This window comes from Triticum dicoccoides, chromosome 2A, assembly GCF_002162155.2.
Source record: "Triticum dicoccoides isolate Atlit2015 ecotype Zavitan chromosome 2A, WEW_v2.0, whole genome shotgun sequence".
Classification (NCBI taxonomy): Eukaryota; Viridiplantae; Streptophyta; class Magnoliopsida; order Poales; family Poaceae; genus Triticum; species Triticum dicoccoides.
This window is the reverse complement of record NC_041382.1, coordinates 15,697,283-15,705,163: the sequence shown is the minus strand read 5'-3', so window position 1 is coordinate 15,705,163 and position 7,881 is coordinate 15,697,283.

Genomic DNA, 7,881 nt, shown 5'->3' with positions numbered 1-7,881 from the left:
ATCATGACAGTCAGTTTTAGCTTTCTCTACTGAGGTGCTTAGCCCAGCAGAACCGGGGCACAATCACAGTAGTTCTCCTAGTGCTACCTTAGCCGATATAGCGGAACGTAAGGTACCAAAACATGGGAGCCGGGCAAACCCAACTATTGACCCAATACATGATTCGGAGCTGATGCATATAAAGCTATAAGTTCCGGGTGCCGCACTGTTGAAAGTGTCCGGACTTCTCACGCCGTATTGTGGGGTATGCTTAAGCCCCTGGCGTATTGGCCGTACCAGAGTGTACGGGTGTTGGATGTCATGAATGAACATATATATATAAAGAAGAATGCAATAATAGTCTTGATGCTATGCATTGTTTATTCAAAAAGGTGCGTTAAAGAAGAATGATACATGCGATGCAATAAGCAATAAGTAGGACTATGTCACCTCCAAGGGCGAGCTGAAGAATAGTATTAAGGCAAATATTACACTCGTTATCGTAATCCACCTGGGAGTTCCGTGGTGTGACGTAGCTTTCTGCCTTCTTGGTTGCTGCATCATATGTTCGGCAATCATGCTGCCGGACCGAGTTTCCAGACATTAAAGTCCTGAAAAGAAAAAAAATAACAAAACGGGAAGCCCTTAGTGTGGTTTAAGCCGGGTCTTGGGGTGTGTCGTAGTCATGCCCCCTCCCCGCCTATACCCATGGCATTTTTAATGCGTAATTATGTACGCGTGGCACGAATTTCGTCGTTTGGCTTGGGCCGGGGTGGGGACCGCATTGCTATGCAAGCTCGGAACGTGCCAGGCGGTCCTGTTGCTGATTACTCCGGGCGCGCTTGAAGGTGTTTGGGTCCTTAAACACCAAACTAGTGGATTGCCTTAAGAGGCTGCTTTGCGCTTCCGCTGCTACGGCGGTTCTGTTGCATGATAACCACTATGGAACAGGACTATATCGTAGATTAACTCTTCACTCCGAAAGTTATCCGGGGATCTTAAGAGCACTTCCAGTGTGACTGAGCCTGTGCAATGGACCTCTACACCTGGTATGACTCCTTTAAAGGTCATTTTTGTGGGTTTGATCCTTGAGGGGTCTATACCCATTTTACGCACTATGTCTTGGTAAAGTAGGTTCAGGCTGCTGCCGCCATCCATAAGGACTCGAGTGAGGTGAAATCTGTCAATGATTGGGTCTAGGACCAGTGCGGCGAATCCGCCATGACGGATACTAGTGGGGTGGTCCCTATGATCGAAGGTGATCGGACAGGAGGACCATGGGTTGAACTTTGGGACGACTGGCTCCAACGCATATACGTCCCTGAGCACACGCTTCCGCTCCGTCTTGGGGATGTGGGTTGCGTATATCATGTTCACCGTTCGCACTTGTGGGGGGAACCTCTTCTGTCCTCCTGTGTTCGGCTGCCGGGGCTCTTCGTCGTCATCACTATGTGGCCCCTTATCTTTGTTTTCGGCATTTAACTTGTCGGCCTGCTTGAATACCCAACAATCCCTATTGGTGTGGTTGGCTGGCTTGTCGGGGGTGCCGTGTATTTGACACAAGCGATCGAGTATGCGGTCCAAACTGGACGGGCCCAGAGTGCTTCTTTTAAATGGCTTTTTCCGCTGACCGGGTTTAGAGCCTTTGAATCCGGCATTGACTGCCGTATCCTCGGTATTGTCGCTGTTAATGCGGCGCTTATGTTTGTTGTGACGTGACCTGCCATTGTCGTCCTTGGTATCCGAAGTACCACGGTTCTTTGATATGTTATTACTGCGAGCCAGCCAGCTGTCTTCTCCCGCACAAAAGCGGGTCATGAGTGTCGTGAGGGCTGCCATAGATTTTGGCTTTTCCTAACCAAGGTGCCGAGCTAGCCACTCGTCGCGGATGTTGTGTTTAAAAGCTGCTAGGTCCTCTGCATCCGGACAGTCGACGATTTGATTTGTATTTGTTAGCAACCGTGTCTAGAATTGCCTGGCCGATTCCTTTGGCTGCTGAATTATATGGCTCAGGTCATCGGCGTCTGGTGGTCGCACATAAGTGCCCTGAAAGTTGTCGAGGAATGCGGCTTCCAGATCTTCCCAACAGCGAATGGACTCTTTGGAAAGCTGTTGAGCCAATGACGAGCAGGTCCTTTAAGTTTGAGTGGGAGTTATTTGATTGCGTGTAGGTCATCACCGCGGGCCATGTGGATGTGCAGGAGGAAATCCTCGATCCATACCGCAGGATCTGTCGTGCCGTCATATGATTCTATGTTTACGGGTTTGAAACCCTCTGGGATTTGATGGTCCATTACTTCATCTATGAAGCATAAGGGGTGTGTGGCACCTCCGTACTGGGCTATATCATGACGCAGCTCCAATGAGTCTTGCCCACTGTGTTCGGCCCTGCCGGATTTACTTTTATTGTATCCGGCGTGACGTTTATCGTCTCGCATAGTGGCGTGCCCTCGTGATACGTAGATCAATCTTGCATGTTTTGCTTTGTCCTCCAATACGTCTCGCAGGTCTGGCGTATTTCCCCATGCCTTTTTATACGAATGGTGTCGGGGTGCAGGCTGAGCTTTTGGCTGGAATGCCTCTCTATCGCGGCCACGAGGTGGCCGATCAGCCGTGTCATACGCTTATTCCTCCAGTCAGGGTAGCAACCTGCATTTTGGGGAACTCTTGGAGGGGCGCTCGATTTTATATTCCTCGGCCGCGAGGACTTCAGTCCATCTATCAGCTACTAGATCTTGATCAGCTTGAAGCTACTACTCCTTTTTCTTAAGGCTATTTGCCATGGCTATAAGCAGGCGCTCGAAGCGCTCTTGTTCGACGGGATCCTCTGGCACGACGAATTCGTCATCGTCGAGGCTTGCCTCGTCTTCGGAGGAGGGCATGTAATTATCATCCTCTGCCTCTCCATCTACCGCTCTCTCTGGAGGGTTGGCCTCTCCATCCTCCTGTCCTATGTCGTACACCCCATCGAGTTTCTTTTGTCCCCCCTGAGATTTCGTTATCTGCTCCACCTCTCCGGATTAGTTTTTATTTAACTGCTGAAAAGCACGGTCGTAGTCGCAGCCGTCCTAGCGTGCCAACGTGGCAACGCCCAAGCAAATGGCCCACGTACCCACTAACTATGAATCGTTATCAGTACTCCGTCACATAATACCACGTACGTGTTTCGCAAGAAATAAACATTAGAGCAACTCTAACGGGCTGATCCAAACGGATGGCGATTTCGTCCGCTTTTTGTCCGTTTGGGTCGGCCACCCGTCCGGCGTCCGCTATGTTTTTGATATGGGTTGGCAGCGCGCCCAAGGCGCCGCCCCATATGTGCAGGTGTGGCCGGCTGGCCGCCCAATTTTACATTGATTTGCATTCAAACATATTATGGAATGAAAATGTTAAAACGAGCAAAAATAGTCTGGCTGCCCAAATAAATAGTATAGTTTTACAAGCCAAATACAAATAAAAATGTTTCACATAGTTTCAAACGAATAAAAAAAGATACAATCTATTGGTTGCCAACATGAGTCCACATATGCTCAACCAAATCATTTTGCAGTTGCACGTGAGTTTCCCAATCACGCATGTCTTCATGAAACTGAGTGAACTGCTCAAATATTGCCGCTACTCCATGCTCAGGCACAACATTCTCACACTGAAACTAAAAGCCTTGATCGTACAGACGTTCCGGGCGCTCGTCTTCTACGATCATATTGTGCATGATCACACAAGCAGTCATCACCTCCCATAGTTTCTATGTGCTCCAAGTATTAGTAGGATACCGAACGATGCCCCATCGAGATTGCAAAACACCAAAGGCACGCTCGACATCCTTCCTAGCACTCTCTTGCTATTGGGCAAATCTTTTCCTTTTCTCTCCGACAGGGTTGGGTATTTTCTTGACAATAGTTGTCCACTGAGGATCGTCACCCAAATAGTACCCTTTGTCGTAGTTGTGGCCGTTGACAGTAAAGTTCACCGGTGGGCTGTTGCCTTCGGCAAGCCTAGCAAACACCGGCGAGCGCTGAAGCACGTTGATATCATTGTGTGATCCAGCCATTCCAAAGAAAGAGTGCCAGATCCAGAGATCTTGAGACGCCACGACCTCTAGTATGACAGTGCAAGCCCTGACATGTCCCTTATACCGCCCTTGCCAAGCAGAACGACAATTCTTCCACTCCCAGTGCATGCAGTCTATGCTGCCAAGCATCCCCGGGGAGCCCCTGCTGGCATTCATCACCAGCAAACGGGTTGTATCTTCAGCTGTCAGCTCTCTCAAGTACTCAGGGCCAAACACAGCAAGCATAGCCTTGCAGAACTTATTCAGGGACTCTAGGAATGTAGACTCACTCATACGGATGTACTCGTCAATGAGATCACCGGGAACTCCGTATGCAAGCATTTGGATGGCGGCAGTGCATTTCTGATAAGAGGAGAAACCAATCTTGCCGACGGCATCCTCTTTGCACTCGAAGTATTCATCATCGCCGACCACTCCCTCTCTAATACGGTTGAAAACATGTCTACTCATACGGAACCGGCGGTGGAATTTGTGATGTTTGAACAACGGATTTGTTGTATCAAAGTAGTCCTTCCAGAGAAGGAAATGCCCGCTCTCTCGGTTGCGATTCAACGCCAGAAGGTGGCCTAGAATGGAGCCACGAAACGACGGCCGCTGGCTGTTGAGGTGGTGCTGGACCAACACGGTAGCCAGTATCTCCTCATCGTCGTCGGACGACGAAATGTCGGAGTCGCAAAGGAAATTGTGGAAAAAGAACTCGTCGGCGGAGTCCATCTCGTACCTTAGCAAACAGTCAAACAGCTTGCGGGCGTCGACGAAGGAGACGGCCGGCGAGGGAGTCGCGGCACCCACAGACCAGCTAGCTACCCTGTCGGCGTCCGGCGAGTGTGACGGCGTGCGCCGAGCGTGCCGGTCGGATGTGGCAGGGGCGACGAGGCGGCTTCTTGGTCGCGGGCGGCTGTGCGGTGGGGGAAGCGGCGGTGGGAAGCAGTTTGCTCCCCAACGGCAAAACGGCGGCGGAGGGCGACAGGGGGAGGGGTCGGCGTTGCTGGGCGGATGTGGAGGCGGCGGCAGCTTGAAGAGTCGCTGGAAAAATGGGCGGCGGCGGCGGAGGAGGCGGGAGGGTTGCTTTGTTGGCCGCAGGGTGAGACGGGAGCCAATGTGCCACAGACCAGCAGGCCCAGGACAGGAGTAGGCGAGCGCGCGCGTGTCCGTCGCGTGTCCGCGCTGACGCAAATCAGGCTTAAAATGGGCCGGGAATGGGTCGCCTGTGGATGAAAAACGGACGCGCGTCCGTTTGGGTCAGCGCATTGGGCCGCCTTTTCTGTCCGCGCCGACCCTAACGAACGGCCCAGACGAAATGGGTTGCCCCATTGGAGTTGCTCTTATACCACGTAGATGTAGTACGTAGTAATAATATAGGAGTAATTTGTTGGGGACGCTGAAGGAATAACGATGGCGTGGTACTTTCCTGCTAAATACTTAGGCTGGTTGTAAGAGCAACTCTAGCATACCCCGCAAAAACTTGACCCACAAAACGCGTTTGCGGTTTCACGAAGATCGCGTTTGTGGGTCGAAAACTAGCGTGGCCGAACAGAAACCGTATCTAAACCTGCATAATTTGAAAAAAAACACTTTTGCAGGAGAAATTGCATAAACATAGTTCATCACATACTACATAGTTCATCACATACATGATCAACAAACTACAAGCATAGTTCATACTACATACTACATTAACTAGTACTAGAGGGGGTCAGATCTGACGGCGGTGAGGTCGCGGCAAATGGACGACGCCGTGGAGGAGGAGGACGCTCAATCCTCCTCGCTGGAGCTGCATAGGTCGACGTACTTCGCCGCGTACTCCTCGCGGATGCGGCGCCACTCCTCGGCCTTCTCCTTGGCGGCGAGGTTGGCGGCGACCACCTGCCTCCACTAGAGGTCTTCGAGCTCCTCGGCGTGGCGCCGGCTCTCCGCCTCCTCGCGCAAGCTCCGCTCGGCGATGGCGGCCGCAAAGGTGTCGACGTCAACGACGTAGTCTTCCGGCCCGACGACTCTGCGGTGGCCGAGCGGAGCGGGCTCCTCCTTCACGGGGACGAAGGCGAACGCGTCTGGCTCCTCCTCGTCCTCCGAACACTCCCTCTTCATGGGGAGAAGGCCCGCACTGGAGGAGGAGGAGCTCTCGGCGTATGAAGACCTCGTGGAGGAGAAGAACGCGCGCCGGCGGTCGTACTCCTCCGTCTCGCTCCACTGGAAGCTCGCCGGCGGAGACAGGCCGCGGTTGGTCCACTTCCGGGCCACGCGCTTCCTCGCACCGTCCGACCGGACGGGCCGCTCGCGCTTCGGGTCCCTTCCGCCGCCAGATCTGTTGCCAGAGCCGCGTCCGGAGCTCCACATTCGGCCCCACATGACGGCTGGAGGCGGGGCGGGTGGTCGCCGACGGCGATAAATGTGGAAAGGGGGAAGGGGAATCGCGTGGCTCAGTGGCAGCGGGGGATAGGGTTTGGACCCGCAAACGAGCCGCAGAACCGCAGATATAGCGGTGGGGGCGTGCGGTTTGCGGGCCGCGGCAAAAGAATTTGCGGGCCGGGCGAGTATGCGCTCTCTGTACTGGCCGGAAAATTGGGCCGAGCCCACATACTTGCCGGAATTTTGCTGGTTTGCGTGTTTTGCGGGGTCTGCTAGAGGTTCTTTAATGGGAGTATCATGTACTAGTATCATAAGCTTCAAAAAAATATAATAGTATCATGCATATGATACTACGATATAATACTACCTCCGTAATGTATAGTATCATAAGTTAGTATTTTATTAGGTTGTCTTACTAATTGTTGTTGACACACGAACACGTCACGTGTACCCTCGACGCCGGGGGTGATGCACCGCAGCTCACGTCGAAGGAGACCCGACCGACAACGCGATACGCAAGACAGTCGGCGGGCGCTTTTGCAGACCCGAAACCCCGCGCACCCGGAGGGACCCCGTCAGGGATTGCGGCGGCTATGGGCTGCCCTAGGTCGATTCGCTCGCCCCTAGAGCCTCGGGATTCTCAGCTCTCAAACACGAAGAACAGCGAAGAACGAGAGAGAAAAACGGTGGAGAGATAAAACGTAGATGAAAAAGTAGTATATTGATTTGTTCGATTGTGTGTTGTTTCAATCGGCCGTCACCCCCAACATATATAAGAGGCGGCTGGACTTCCCGTACAAGCAAAGGATTTATCTAGGCTTTCCTTACAAGAAAATTACATCAATTCACGTTCAAAACCCTAGTCAAATTCGGACTGATTTTATCCGAACTTTCCAAAACTGCTCGGTTTAAACTGGCTGCATCTTGCGGGTCTTTTTTGTCGTGGTAAACCATCTCGGATGAAAATGAGCCCAAAAGCAATCTTGACCGTTTCGACGAGACGAACAACTCTCATGTTGAAGGTTTTTTTATCAGAGGTCATTTTGAGAGTTAAATCGGTCGCGCAAAACAGGCTATTCTCTCGCGCTACCCATCACACATGTGTCTGGTGGAGCGCGCCACATCTCACCTCGTGATAGGGCTGCATTCCAATTGCTCTAATTTTTGCATACGAACTCAGATTTGGACGATCTTTATATAAAAAGCGATCGTTTCGACGAGACGCACAACTTCCGTGTAGGACATTTCTCCATCCAAGATCATTTGAATTAGCTTCTGAGCCCATCTTCAACTTCTCGTCGTCTTGACTATCACAACCTCCACCCCGGCAGGCCTTCCACCCGGGTAAGCTTTCCGCACCGACAAGGTTTCACCCCGGCAAGGTTTTTACACCGGCAAGGGTTCCTCCCTAGCTCGGCAAGGTTTCTACCCCGACAAGAGTTCCTCCTCGGCAAGGTTTCTCCCTCGGCAAGATTTCACAC